We start from the raw sequence: 15481 nt of genomic DNA, 5'->3' as shown, positions 1-15481 counted from the left end.
CTTGACCTTCCTGCCATAAGCATCAAATCCCAACCAAGTTAGCCTCTGTTCCCATTTTCTGCATGCTTTATAAACCAGTCTCATAGAATCTTTAGAAAAATATTGGTTTAGTCTGCCTCACTCCTAAAACATTTTCAGCCTAAATTTTGAGAGTCAAAGTAAATCACAATGAGGTTTTAAGAATTGTACATGGTGATAGATTAATAAAAATAATAGCTTAATCCTGCTCATTTGAAGAAAACCTTGAATGAGTCCATCCAGCTGGAACTTTCTGACAGCTTAGAGCAATAAAATGGCTTTGTGGCCTCCCTAATCCATTTTTAATTTTTGAATAAAATTAATAACCTAAATACCTTAGAGTATAAGCTGCATTCCTTCCTAAGGATATAAAATTTTCTTATATATATTCCCCCGTTTATCTTTGCCAAAGCCTGGTGCAATTCATAGAGATAAGAATAATTGTGTCTATTCTGCAAATAGAGGAATTAAGACACGAGAAATTATGATTACTTCGGGGAAAAAAAAAAGCAGGCACCTGTCAAGAGTAATGTTTTCCCACTTGTACATTCTTGTTCATACCCTCCCCAACCAAAGAGAAAACTCGATTTATTTACTCTGGAGCTTCTGGTTCTCAGCAACTTGCCAGGTGGTATCCACCTGCAAAATGGAAAGGAGCATTCACATCGTGATGGACTGGCACCTGGCTGAGACCCACATGTATACATTTGCCCGATATCCACTGGCATCTCCCTTGATTCAACTCTCTGCCGCCTATTACAAATACTTTAGGGACCTGATCTTCCCCATGATGTTTCACCCTTAGTGGCTCCATCGATTAAACAACTGGCTCTTGATTTGGGCTCAGGTCGTGGTGATCTCAGGGTGGTGAGATTGAGTCCTGCCTCAAGCCTGCAGTGGGCTCCATGTTCTGCAGAGAACCTGTGTGTCTCTCTCTGCCCCTTCTCTCCCTCGGCCCCTTCCCTTTCTTCTCTTTCTCTCTCTCTGATAAATACATCTTTACAAAATTTTTAAAAGGATCTGCAGGCAGGATGAGCCAGAACTAGTATTGGTCAGGATGGAGAATCAGCCTTGCAGGAAACCAAGTGAGGACAACAGCATGAGCCCAACCTTAAAAGAAGGAGGTGGCCATGGCCCAAAGAAAAGCCTGGCAATTCAATTTTCTAGATCCTCCCTTCTCCTCTCCTCTTTCATCCTCTACCCATCCCCTCCCCCTTCACCTGTTTTCCTGCACAGAGCCCCACCCTCTCTCTCATTTAAAACAACCCCATCATGAAAATCTGCTAGATGGAGCAGAACTGACTGCCAGAAAAATAGAAAGAATTAAAAAGCACTAAAAACAGTCTCACTATCACTAAGAACCCCAGAAATGGGAATTCCAACAATAAGCTCTCTCAAGAGGGCTTAAAGCGGGGAGGCAGGTGGTCTGGATGCCTCCCAAACAAATAATCCTTTGTTTGCATAGATTTTTAAAATTGAATATCGCTCTTTGGTTATGTCCCAAGACATAAATAATTCAAATGACAGGTTTTCTTTTCTTTATTGAAATAATGTAGTGAGCAAACAAATCTATCTTTTTTTTTTTTTTTTTGGTTTGTTTTTTAACCTAAAAATAGCAGAGAGTACCAACCTAACGTAACACCAGTAAGAACCAGACTCCTGGTGGAGGAATCCAAAGGTGAGGGGGTGAAGGCACTTGCTTGAGGTCTGTCCAAGTTAATAAGCAGTTCAAGGGGGATAAATCCGAGGACACAGGGCTCCACCAAGATACAGGTTCCCACTGAGTCAGACAGAAGGCAGCATCTTACAGAACACTAGTTTTTCCTCCTCCTCCCTTGCTCCCTCAGCACAGTCAAAGGACGCCCCATGCAAATGTCATTTGGAAAAAAAATATTAGAGATGTACTCAGACATCTAAACTTGCACAAAGATTGGGGCGCCTGGGTGGCTCAGTGGGTTAAAGCCTCTGCCTTCGGCTCAGGTCATGATCCCAGGGTCCTGGGATCGAGCCCTCCATCGGGCTCTCTGCTCAGTGGGGAGCCTGCTTCCTCCTCTCTCTCTGCCTGCCTCTCTGCCTCCTTGTGATCTCTGTCAAATAAATAAATAAATTTTAAAACAATAAAATTGCACAAAGATCAAAGTGTATGAGGTAATATATTTTTTCTGGCTCCCCCTTAGGAATATTATCAAAATAATAAAGAAGCCATTTCCTATCTCCTGCTTTAATTCCACCACAATCAGAACACAGTGAGAGCTACACCTGAAACTAATGTAACCGTGTGTGTGTCAACTGTGTTTCAATAAAAAGAAAAAGGAACACCATAATATATTTTCTTTTGCCACATTGGGCTTTGTGGAATTGTGAGCAGAAATGGGAGCACTGTCACCTGCCAGGGGTTTCAGAGGAAGAAGGTCCAAGTGGGTATGATGAGGGGGTTGGGGATCCCCATGCTTTAACCCAAATAACAAATCACCAAAGGCCAAAAGTCTCTGATCCGCCTTCTATGATCAGCTAGCATAATCTCACTCCAACCTCTAGGAAAATCTTCCCTGGTCTCACCAGGCAAAAAGTCTCCCCCTACTCCAGATATCCACAGCACCTACTGCTGATGTTTTCCAGGGGTTTTTAACCAATAAGAGGTGTTTCAGAGCAATTAAAATGGAATGTGCATTGAAATCAGAAAACTGTGCCCGTCCCTCACTCATAGGAAGGTAGCCGTCTTACGGTCTCTGAGATCCAGAAGATCCAGACAGTAGGCATGACCTACACAACACTGCCTAAGAAGGTTATAATGACAGAACCACAACCCCTAACATTTTAGTCAACAAATCCTTTGATGACCATTTTGAGAACATGACTCCTAGTTGCTGTCTGAAAGCTGTTACGATTCCACCTTGTAAGTAGTAACATTGGATCTAGAAAGATCAAGAAAGGATGAAGGAAGTGAGACCCACAGAAGAAGTGTCCAACCCACAGCAGGGGTGGACATGAAAGGAGCAATGAGGGTGATGGAGACCTGAGCCTGGTGCCATCTCCACTTTGGACTGCCATGGAGGAACTATAATGAGGAACGTGCCTGTAGCTCCCACTTGAGCACGCACTGTCTGGAAGAGCCACTCCACAACCTCAGAAACCCGGAACCGAGAAGCTGATTCCCACCTGAAGAAAGGTACAGGACTGGTGAGTGATGTGGGCATGCTGAGCAAGAAGCCTAAGCGCCTGGCCCGCATCAGGTTCTTCACAGCTCAAAGCTTGCAGTCATGGAGGACTTGGTCAGTGCACTAGCCACAGTGATACCAAGTACATACAGATGTTATATTTTCATCATGCAAAAGCATAAAATCGCAATAAAGATAAATTTTTATTATGTTTAACTTTTATCTTCTAGCTTTGTCACACTCATGGGTATATTCTCTGGTTTGTGTAACCAAATGATTGTTTGCCTTGTATTGGGGGGAAAAAAAAGTTATGTCAAATATATCAGACAGAAATTTTATGTACCTATTCAGATTCCCTCACTTATCTCTTTTTCCCCACAAAGAAAACTCCTGCATCCCAGACAACTGCCATCAGCCTTGCTGAAGTCCTCATAGCCAACTACAACCATGCACCCTACTCTGGGAATATACTCCCTATGCACCAAAAGAATTGCAGTAACTCCCTAAGGTGTACTCACAAGAACCTGAGAAATACAATGAATATTATGGCATTGTACCCACCTGGTGGGAGAAATTTAAGACAGGACAAAAGGATTATCTTCATGGGGGCTTTCACCCACTACTGAAAATTTTTAATGTTTCAGAAAGATGCTAAAAAGAGTCCTAACAATTTGACAGGGCAGTGTCTTAAAGCCTGGACTTAACGCCAAACTCTCATAAATGATGTGAAGAAACCAGAACACCCTGGTCACAGTATTGTAGACAAGATGAATCCGCTCAGGAAGGCAGGATAGCTAGAATGAGATTATTATACAAAGCCTGCGAGCTCGAGGTCATGTTACCCATAGGGGCCACGGCCATGGAACTGAGCTCCCTAACGTCAGTGGGGATGATGGAAGTCCAGAAAGGAAGAAGCCAAGGGGAAGTACTTAATGTTTGCTGGCTGAGTGGATACAACCACCATAATAAGTATCACAGCTGTGATGGCTTTTCAAGATGCCTCGATTGACAAAACTCATAGTGTTCCTACAAGATAGACAGATGGAGTGCTGACTAGCATGCTATCAATTTATATGTATGTATGTATAAATATATGCAGAAAAATCAAGATATGGAGACTCAAAAGCTAACAGCAGTTCCTCCTATGAAAAACTACCCACCTCGGCCGGTTTCTCGATCTAAATTAATCCACAGGCACAGAGTCTATTGATAGAAGCAGAAAGCTGAACCTCCTTGAATAAGGATTCTGCAACTCTACCATATGAAGTATATATATGAAGTAAATATTCCCCAACCCTCTCCTGAAGGGAAACTGTGGTCATTTTTTTCAGTTTAGCCACGCTCTGAGAAGGAATATCCATAACCATTAGACTGATACCAGGCCCAAACATCAGCAGGTTTCATGAGGCAGGGTAAAGATTTATGGAGGCCAGGTGTTTCATGAAATTTTGGCCAAATGGATCCAAGCCGTTATTTCTCTGAGTCCCAAACATATATTTGGGTTATATACACTTAGCAGCTGGTTGAACCCTCATAATGGTCCCCTGATCTACGATGACCAATTACGGTATAAATATCCAAGTGGAAGATCCTGAAACTGCCCCTTTTCCCTGCCAAGATGATGCATCAAAAGCAATACTATAGTCCCTGGAAATTGCAGCAAATTGTATCACCCTCCAAAGATTTGAAGATCCAGAAAAAGCAGTGACTATTATATCTCTCCAATTTATTTTTCTGGCCTCTGAGGGAAAAACATTTTTTTAATTAAATATATATATATATATATATATATATATATATATATATCGCATTATATATATGTTAAGCATTATATATATAGTATATTATATATATGTAACTGAGGCCCCATCTGAGGAACAGCACCATGTGTGAGTTAGATAATATTCTTTGAATATGGTACGTGCACTGAACCATTGACTACCATGTAATTCTGGGTCTCCTAGAGCTGGGATATGCAAGCCCCTTAATTAAGTGCTGGAAAAACATGACCCCTCCCATGATCCCTCGCATTGGAGAGCATGAGCTCCCACCCTCCTCAAACTCTAAAGTGAACACTTTCATGCATTAACTTACCTACTATGGAAATTACACACACTTAGAAGTGTGGCATTTTCTTTCCATAGACAAGTCACATGCAAAGTCAAATCACATTGCCTGAGGAACAAAGAAATACATCAAGGAATTTTTTATATGATCAAATGGTTAATGCCATTACCTGAGACCCCCAAGCATTCCTCTTTGCAGTAAGGATACCCTTATATCCTTATACAAGCAGAAAGAATTCTAAGACCAAGCTCCATCTCCTCTGGTCAGGGTTTAGATGGGCAATCCCTGCCGCTTCTTTCTTAATTCTTCCTTTTCTTTGCCTTCAGTAGCCTAACAGCTATGTTTCTGAGACATATTATTGCTTTCTCTCACTTTTTTTTAAATAATTCGACTTATAGAAACCAAGCAGAAGGGTGGTTGCTGGAGACTGGGGAAGGGAATGAGGAGGTGATGGTTAAGTTACACAATTTCAGTTATGCAAAACGTCTCTTTGACATTACATTCTTTCTCTCAGGTTAGAGTCAAATTTTTTTTTTTTTGGCCTGATAGTCCATCCTTGTAAAATGGCTTTGCATTTTCTCTTGTTAATTATATATTGATTTCTGAGTTTAATTCCTGGAGGCAATCTTTAATTCCTATTTCTAGGTCATGGAAGCCTTAAGCTACTTGAGTAATAGGCAGTAGAACGGAAGACTGAAATGAGAGGCATGAACCGAGCACTATTGGCCAAGGACCATTCTTCACACTAAAACATGAATGACTCTCAGGAAATTTGAACCAGCTGAATAGACAGTAGAGGCAAGGGGAAGAAAAAGACTGAAGAGAATGGAGAGAGATCAAGAAATTGAGATATCGAGAGACAGAGAGAGTGAAATGAGAAAGAACCTTTAGAATCACAGTCAACTGCGATTTCCAGGAAGGCTCATTTTGGTACAATTTTTAGAAATTTGCATTCATGAAGAAATAAAGTATCAAAGAGGGGCGCCTGGGTGACTCAGTGGGTTAAGCATCTGACTCCTGATTTTAGCTCAGGTCATGATCTCAGCGTCATGAGAGAAATCCCCCTTCAGGCTCTGCACTCAGCATGGAATCTGCTTGAAATTTGCTCCCTCTTCCTCTGCTCCTGTCCCCCCTGCTCATGCACACCCATGCCTCCCTCTTTCCCTCTTTCAAACAACAAATAAATAAATACCGAAGATAAAGCAACTTCAGCAATGATCTATACAGCACTTTGTGTGAGGCACTGAACTAAACATTTTCATCACTATTTTCATCACCTATATGGTATTTTCACCACCTATATGGTTTTATTATTTTCATCATCTATATGGTACTTACTATTATTATTCCAATTTTATTTATAAGAAAACTAAGGCCTAGAGAAGTTAAGTAATTTTCCACAGGTCAGACAATTAAGAGGCAAAGCTGAGACTCATCCCTAACCCTCTCTCTTCACCAGAGTGAGAATGGCCCACCCACCCTCACCATTCCCAGCCAATGGGAGAGGACATGTCTATTTGCCTGCAACGATGCTATACTTTTACTGATAAAACTTTCCTCTGTTATCTTAGTTGTATGTGAAAATTATCTCCCTACAACTTATTAAGCAATTTATGATATGATTTCACTTACTTGTGGAGCATAAGGAATAACATGGAGGATTTTAGGAGAAGGAAAGGAAAGGCAAATTGGGGGAAATCGGAGGGGGAAAGGAACCATGAGAGACTGTGGACTCTGAGGGAAGTGGGGGGATGGGTGAGCCTGGTGGTGGGTTTTAAGGAGGGCATGTGTTGCGTGGAGCACTGGGTGTGGTACATAAACAATGGATCTTGGAACACTGAAAAAATAAAATAAAATTTAAAAAAATAAAAAATAAAACAGACCACCTTGGGGGGAAAAAATGAAATTTCTAAAAATGTCTGTCCTGACCAAAGGGATTTTACGTGCAACCATCTACTTATTTCTGTGGAATTAGTTCCCAACATTCCTGTCAAAGAACTTTTGTGTTCCATGAGTCCTAGAAGATTCTTTATTTTTTTTCTTTAAGATTTTATTTATCTATTTGATTGAGAGAGACAGTGAGAGAGGGAGAGTGGGAGAGGGAGAAGCAGGCTTCCCACTGAGTAGGTAGGCCAATGGGGGACTCAATCCCAGGATCCCAGCATCTCTACCTGAGCCAAAGACAAGTGCTTAATGACAACTGAGCCACCCAGGTGCCCTGAGTCCTGGAAGTTTCTTTAAAAAAAAGGTGTTCTAAATTTGACAATGCTTTCTCAGCTCCTATATTGGAGGGGCAGGTCTACCTTCAAAACACCCAGGATACATTCCTGCACTTTTCTTATATAAAAACTTATCCCACACATATCTGATCTCATATCCCTTCTGGTTAGTGGGAAAATGAATACTATCATTTAAAAAATTCATCAAAAAAAGGAATACATAACCTATGTGTAATCCAGGGATACTCAGCAAGTGTTAGTTTTATAACACAGTTGGAAAAGAATCATGATACCAGAAGAACCTTGGATAGAATCCCAGCTCAGGCTTTAGCTGGCTTTATGGCCCTAGGACAACAACTAATCTCTATGGATGTCATTTTTCCCTTATCTTTAAAAAAATAATAATGGCTATCTGTGTTTGTCTCTTAATTTAAAATAACTAAGATGCCCTCAGTTTGCCTCATATAAAGGGAAGCTTGGCAAAATGGGGAAGAAGGAGGTAGCTCTCAAGAAGACACCAGGGTCTCCTTAAGACCAGAATGAGAAGACCACTCAGAATCCATGGAAGCTCCATCCTCTTAACCTGCCACAGTCCAGATGGCTGTGGTTCCTCCTAGGGCAAGAATGTATGGTTCTTTGCTCCAGAGACATGATAGCATGGGTCAGCTACAGTGCCTCTTGTTGCCCCTGCATCAAGTCTGCCCTTTCTTCCATGAACATCTGCTGGTTCTCTCCGAACTTTCCTCCATAACCTCCTGAGAAAGAGAATCTGATTAGCATGCCCAGCTCCTATCTCTCCATTGTAGTCAGGACAAGGGTAACATGGTTCAAAATGCAGTCCCTCTTGCTCAAAGAACAACAAAAGATCAATCCTTCCTCAGGAAATGTGGGTGTGACAGGAATCACAATCCCTCTTCCCAGGACACCACTGGAAGGTCTGTTATAAAGGGGCATGTAAAATGCCTGGCTTATAATAGATAGTCTATAAAAAGGATTATTACTATTTTGAAGAGACTCAAAATTGGATTCCAGCTCTCAGAAAATGATGGCCAACCCTTAATTGGATACACTCTGTATGCCATTACACTTCACTCAATCTCATTTAATCCTCACAATAATTGAGAATCCAATTGTTACTTTATAGAAAAGTGAATTCAGGATCAGATGACATAACTGACTTAAGAACACAAGCTAATGATCTTTAATCCAGAGTTCTTCCATTAGAAAGTCTATATCTATTGATTCTGCCTTAGAGGAATAGAAAGCATTACTCTGGGAGCCTTTGGGCCTTGCCTAAAACCCTCTGGGCCTTGTTTCTGATGAGAAAGTGACCCTCGGTGATAAAAGACACTAGGTTTAGGATGAGAAAATCTGGCTCTTAGTCTAGACCCACCACTTTCTGGATGTGTAGTTGGTAGTGACATCAGACTTCCTAACCCTTAGCTTCTAGAGCTGTACGTTGGCAGCAATATTCCATGCTCTGTCAGCCTCCTGTTTGGTATGAGGTTGAGAATCGAAATGAAACACTACTTGGAGAAAATAGCCTGGTAACGAGTGAACCTTTGTACAGACAGGAGTTGTAATTATCAAAAGTCCATCTGAACTAACATTTTATCATTTGAAATCCTACAGCAGTGTTGCTCAATGATGTTCCTTGGCTAAGTTTAAATTATTCATTCTCTCCCATATAAGACTATTGGCCACCTCCAGAAGCCAAGCACCAAGAGAAGAAGAGGAAAGTACAGCTGAATAAGGCAAGGTCTCTATTCCCTAAATGTTCACAGAGTGGAGGGAAAGAGAGGCAATAAACAGTTGACTTCTAAGTTTAGAAGTTGCTGTATCAGAGAAGAGAAACTGTCTCAGAGAAGAGAAACAAAGCAATGTAGGAGCACAGAGAGAGCAGGTAAGTCTACCTGGGAGTGGTTGGAGGAAGCTTCCTTTAATCAAAAGTGATAACAGAATGGAAAGAAGTGAGAAGGATGGAGGAAAGACCACTGTAATGGGGCAGATTATCCCAAGTACTGCCCCCACCCCCTGCTCCAAGCCCATTTTCCTTTCCTTCTTCTTCATGATAGGCCCTCCTGGGTCTCAACTGGGAACAGGACTACCTAGATGTCTATGTTCCCCAACTCCTTTGCAACTAGGGGTGGCCGTATGACAGTAAGAAGTGAGTTCAAGTCCTAAGCACAACTTCCAGGCCTTGACTTGGAATGTAGGTAAGGAAAGGAGCCAGCTACCACCACCAGCCAGGACAGCTACTGGAAAATGGCAGGGCAGTAGGATGAAAGAGGCCTGGGAGCTGATACTCCTGTGAAGCCAAGCTGTCTCCCCAGTTCAGGACCACAAGCCTCTGTCTGTTTCATAAGAAAAAAAATAAATACTTCTCTTGCTTAAAGTCCTTTGATTTTTAGTCTTTTTTTTTTTTGTTTTTTATCTTACCATATTACCCAACTAGTACATTCTGGTGGAGGGCCCACTTGTGAAAAGACCTGGAATCATAAAGAGATAAGTAATCACTGGTTTGAGAATGTCTGTAAATTTAGTTTGGTAACCATGTTGGGACTTAAAAGGGCAGGTCCCCAGGAGGGTGTGAAATGATGCACAAGAGGCAGTCTGGACCTTAGCATTCAGGATCCCAGTCAAACCTGGGATCCTAAGCTCAATCCCTAAGGGAACTGGAAGCCCAAGAGTTTCTCCTGTAACCTCTTCTCTTGACAAGACAACACCCAAGAGAGTGCACCCTGGTGAAAAGAAGAAGGGAAGGTCGAAGGGGGATGGGGAAGGATATCATGCAGGATGGATCCCTTCCATCGATGTCTTTGGAACAAAACTTCAGTGGCCCTGGGACTGAAGTTCCCATAGTCTAGAGATGCAGGTAAAAATCCAGACAAGAGCCTGGAAGAAACGTCTCTGGATTTAGAGCACTGGTCACCCCTGCAGCTGTCTCCTCTCATCTCCTGTCCCCCAAGAGCATCCAGCTGCTTCTTCAAGGGATGCGGAAGAATGGGCAAAGTGAAACTGAGTGGGAATTTTGTGGAGGAGAAGGTCTTGGCTTGAACAAGACCCTTTACAATACTTCTTTGAGCTAAGCAAAGCTGAATCCCATATGCTAATGAGCATGGAGGTCATTAAAATCCCCCCGATCTGTAAGGCAGATCTGCTCTCCTTTGTCTTGGGAAAAAAAAGAGGGCTACCCTTTCTAAAGGAAGACAACTACAGTTAGGGAGAAAGCTAGACCCAGTACACATTCTTTGCCTGACATATGTGTGTTAGCCAGATGCTGCCTTGCTGTTGCCCATCCCGCCAGCACTCCTATCTACTGCCTAGTCTGCTAGCTAAGCCACCTTTTAATAGCTATGGTGCTAAAGATGGCTTCACATGTATAGGTTTTCATGAAAACCAAATAAGGTCTGGGGATGGAAAAAAAAAAAAAAAGGTTTGAGTTAAATTCTCTGCTGCCTGCTGTGAGATGTTCTACACACTCCCTACCACTGCCCTTGATGTCCAAGCACAGGGACACTGTACTGATTATGGGGCCGGATCCTTATCTGGGAGAAGCTGTTAATTTCTTCTTTTTCCTCCAGTACTTTTCCATTCCTGCCCCAATTATGGGAGGTGAGGCTGCTGTGACTAAGATACAGAAGAACTTCCCAGGTCTGATCACCATATAGCATTCTCAGTTTTTCTGAGAATGAAACCCTGTTATTATTTATCTGAATGTTTTTGACGGTTGTCATGGTGGTGACTTTGTTAGCAAAGGTGGTGGTGGCAATGCAGTTGTGAAATAGTGATTGACTAGAGTGAACAGGGACAAGGTGGCAGGAACTGTGCTCCCTGGTGGCACAGCAGGGAGGTCTCGGGGATAGCAAGGTGGCAGAGGAAGAGGTGAGACTAAACAAAGGTGTTGGCTTGGGCAGTGACAGTGGAGGATTGTGGAAGAGATGGCCTTGCAGTGACCGTGGCAATGGGAACAATACCAGCTGTGCTGACAGAGGCCTGGCAACTGCATGGAGCTTGTCCGTAAGGAGAGGTGGGTGACAGTGAGTGTCAGATGCTGATGATGGAGCTTGTTTGTCTGTGCAGATGGTGGTCATGAAAGTGGAGATGGTGGTGAGCATAGAAGAGGGAAGATAAATAGATTTACGTAAATATATGTCATATATATATATATATATATATATATATATATATATATATACCAAAAAACCCTATACACATATACATACACACACATACAATGTTTCTTTTTTTTAATGTTTCTTTTTTTAATTTAAATTCAATTCATTAACACCCAGTGCCATTCCATCACGTGCCCTTCTTCATGCCCATCACACAGCCATCCCATCCCCCCAACTCCCTCCCCTCTGGCAACCCTCAGTTGGTTTCCTATGATTAAGAGTTTCTTATGGTTCATCTTCCTCTCTGATTTTGTCTTATTTTGTTTTTCCTTCCCCTCCCCTATGCTCCTTTGTTTTGTTTCTTAAATTCCACATGAGTAAAATCAGATGATAATTGTATTTCTCTGATTGACTTATTTTGCTCAGCATAATACCCTCTAGTTCCATCCACGTCCTTGTGAATGGCAAGATTTCATTTTCTGATGGCTGAGTAATAGTCCATTGTGTATATATACACCACAACTTCTTTATCCACTCATCTGTCAGAGGATATCTGGGCTCTTTCCATAGTTTAGACTACTGGGGACATTGTTGCTATAAACATTGGTGTGCAGGTGCCCCTTCAGATCACAACATTTGTATCTTTGGGCTTTAAACCTAGTAGTGAAATTGCTGGGTTGTATGGTATCTCTAAATTAAAAACTAAATTTTTTTTTTAAGTTTAGAAAGTTATAATGTTGTGTCTTATATAATTTTGTTCACCAAACTGTTCTAAGATTTGTCTTCTCAGCCAAACTAAAACCAGAGGGAAAGAGTAGGTTCTCTTTTCTCAGAAAGATATTTCCTTTCATTAAATCATAAACAAGCAAAAAAAAAAAAAAAAAAAAAACCCACACACATAACAAAACAGCCAAACCCTCGATGTGTCATTAGCTAGAAGAGCTAACAAGCTAGTTGTTGTCAGGTACCATCTGTGGTGATGGAATTCCAGCCTGAATAGTCTTTTCTTCAAAGATCTTCCAGAGAGATAGACCATTAGAAAGGGAACAGAAACTCCCCAAGGGATGAGGGGGCCAAAAGATGGAGGGACCTAATCTGTTAGAGATTCCCAAGACTGCCCCTAGGTTCTGTGATTGGCTGAGAGTACTCACAGACTCAGCAAATAATTGTACTCCTGACTAAGATTTATTACAGTGAAAAGATACAAAGCAAAATTGGCAAAAAAGGAAAAGTGCAAAGTCTAGAAGAAATCAGATGCAAGCTTCAAAGAGTCCTTTCCCAGTGGGGTCACACACAACATGCTTAATTTCTCCAAAGAGAAGTAGGAGGCATGTGACAACACCTGTGAAGTGTCATCTTCCACAGACACTTATCAGAAATTTAGTCACCAGAGCCTTCATTGGGAGACAGACATATAGACATCCTCTGCCTAGCACAAACCAAACATTCCAAACTCACAGGGGCACATGGTGGCTCAGTTAATGAAGCTTCTGACTCCTGGTTTGGGCTCAGGTCATGATCTCAGGGCCATGATATCAAGTCCCACATCATGCTCTGTGCTCAGGATGGTAGGGGGTAGGGGGTGAGTGGAGGCCGGGGAGGGAAGTCTGATTGAGATTCACTCTCTCTCCCTTTCCCACTGCCCTTCCTGCCACTCACTAATTCTCAATATCTCTCTCAAATAAATAAATAAATCCTGCTTTTAAAAAATTCCATACTCCCAGAAGGAAAGCAGGTGTTCAGCATAAACCAAATTGTTGTACAAACCATTCTCATCATATAAGAAAAGCTTTATATCCGTGTAAGAAATGGTTGACCAGCCACATTCCAAGATACCAACTGAAGGTCAACTTTGTAAGCAGATGCTCTACAGATAACATCTCATCTTTAACACGCTGAAGTCTATACAAGAGAGATGCTGGTGGTAATGGCTGAGAACCAGCATCCTCTGGACCCAGAAGTCTGGTCTCAAATGCTCATAAGCTATTTGTAAGCAAAAGTGCAGTGGCAACAGCAACTGCCCTTGACCTCATTGGGTTGCTGGATAATTGCATAGCCCTGGGGATCTGCTTCTATGGATTAAGAAGAGTCCAGCTGCATTGCAAGCACATGTGTTCCTTATGACAGTGGCTATAAAGTGGTAAGTCCTCTAACAAAGCACAATCCAGTTACCTAAAAATTGCATCTAATAAAAGAAATATTTGCAAGTCCAGTCTGGTTTTTGTCATTGACTCACATCTGAATTGCAGAATTTAGAGCAGTAAAGGAAGAATTTTAGATCAAAATCAGTTTTACTCTTTATTAGTTAGGTGAGTTTAAATAAATTGGGACGGGGGTTCTTGGAACATTTCTTGGTTTATTTGGGAGTTTGGCATTCAACATCAGAGAATTGGGACAGTCAGAATCTTCCGGTCTTGCCATATATTTTCATTCACTCATCCAGGCAGGGATGCTCTCTGATATCATTTTATATTTTTCCCTCAGCTCTGACTTCTCCTCTCGTTCTAGTTCCCCCAGCAGCAGCTCCACACAGAAATGATCCTGGAAGATATCTGTAGTAACTCCATGCACTTAAACCTCTTCATCTGTAAGATGGCTATAATAATGTCTGCCTTACAGACTTCATTTTGTTTTTGCAAAGGAAAAGCAAAACAAAAAAGTTATCTAAAAACATTCACCAGTGCACCATACCAGTATCAGCTATGTTATTAATTGTGATTCCTTTTCAGGCAAAAACAACTTCTAACATTTTTATTTTAGGTATCTTTGTCATCTCTTCCATCCCTCTGACACAAAGATTGGATCAGGAGTGCTGGGTTCTCAGCTTTTGTGAGTTATCAGTCAGAAAAGATGCACGTAAGTCCTAGCCCCTGGTAATCCTGAATGTGGCCTTATTTGGAAATAAATAGGGTTGCCAAACTATGGAAAGAACCAAGATGCCCTTCAACGGACGAATGGATAAGGAAGATGTGGTCCATATACACTATGGAGTATGATGCCTCCATCAGAAAGGACGAATACCCAACTTTTGTAGCAACATGGACGGGACTGGAAGAGATTATGCTGAGTGAAATAAGTCAAGCAGAGAGAGTCAATGATCATATGGTTTCACTTATTTGTGGAGCATAACAAATAACATGGAGGACAAAGGGAGTTAGAGAGGAGAAGGGAGTTGGGGGAAATTGGAAGGGGAGGTGAATCACGAGAGACTATGGACTCTGAAAAACAATCTGAGGGGTTTGAAGTGGGGGGGGTGGGAGGTTGGGGCACCGGGTGGTGGGTATTAGAGAGGGCACGGATTGCATGGAGCACTGGGTGTGGTGAAAAAATGATGAATACTGTTTTTCTGAAAATAAATAAATTGAAAAAAAATGTGAGATCATACTGGAAATTTAGATGGGCCCTATTCCATGGACTGATGTCCCTCTAAGAGAGGAAGCTTGGACCCACGGAATACACACAGGGACAAAGTCATGTGACAATGGAGGCAGAGGTTCAAGTGGTACACGGATAAGCCAAGGAACACCAAGCATCACCATCAACCACCAGAATTGAGGAAGAGGAAGGAAGGATGTTTCCCCAGAGCCACTGGGGAGAACGTAGCCTTCCCAACATCTTGATCTTAGATGCCTGATCGCTAAAGTATGAAAGAATAAATGTCTGTTGTGTTAAGCCCCCAGTCCTGGTACAGCAGCCCAGGAAACTCACACTTCCTTCCAGGCCCACCACCAAATTCCTCAGTAGTTTGAGCCAAGACACATCAACAGGGCTGTGTATGCTGTGTTCCAGCAGTAAGATAGAGCACAGATGAGCCTTGAGTCTGTGAGCTGTGGAAATAGCAGGACTGGAGCCATGCCTCCAGAAAAGATAAGTTAGCAGCTGAGTCAGGGGAGAACCTAGC

Source organism: Mustela lutreola, chromosome 3, assembly GCF_030435805.1.
Source record: "Mustela lutreola isolate mMusLut2 chromosome 3, mMusLut2.pri, whole genome shotgun sequence".
In the NCBI taxonomy this organism is placed as follows: Eukaryota; Metazoa; Chordata; class Mammalia; order Carnivora; family Mustelidae; genus Mustela; species Mustela lutreola.
The sequence above is the reverse complement of the archived record's forward strand: the minus strand, read 5'-3'. Positions refer to the sequence as shown.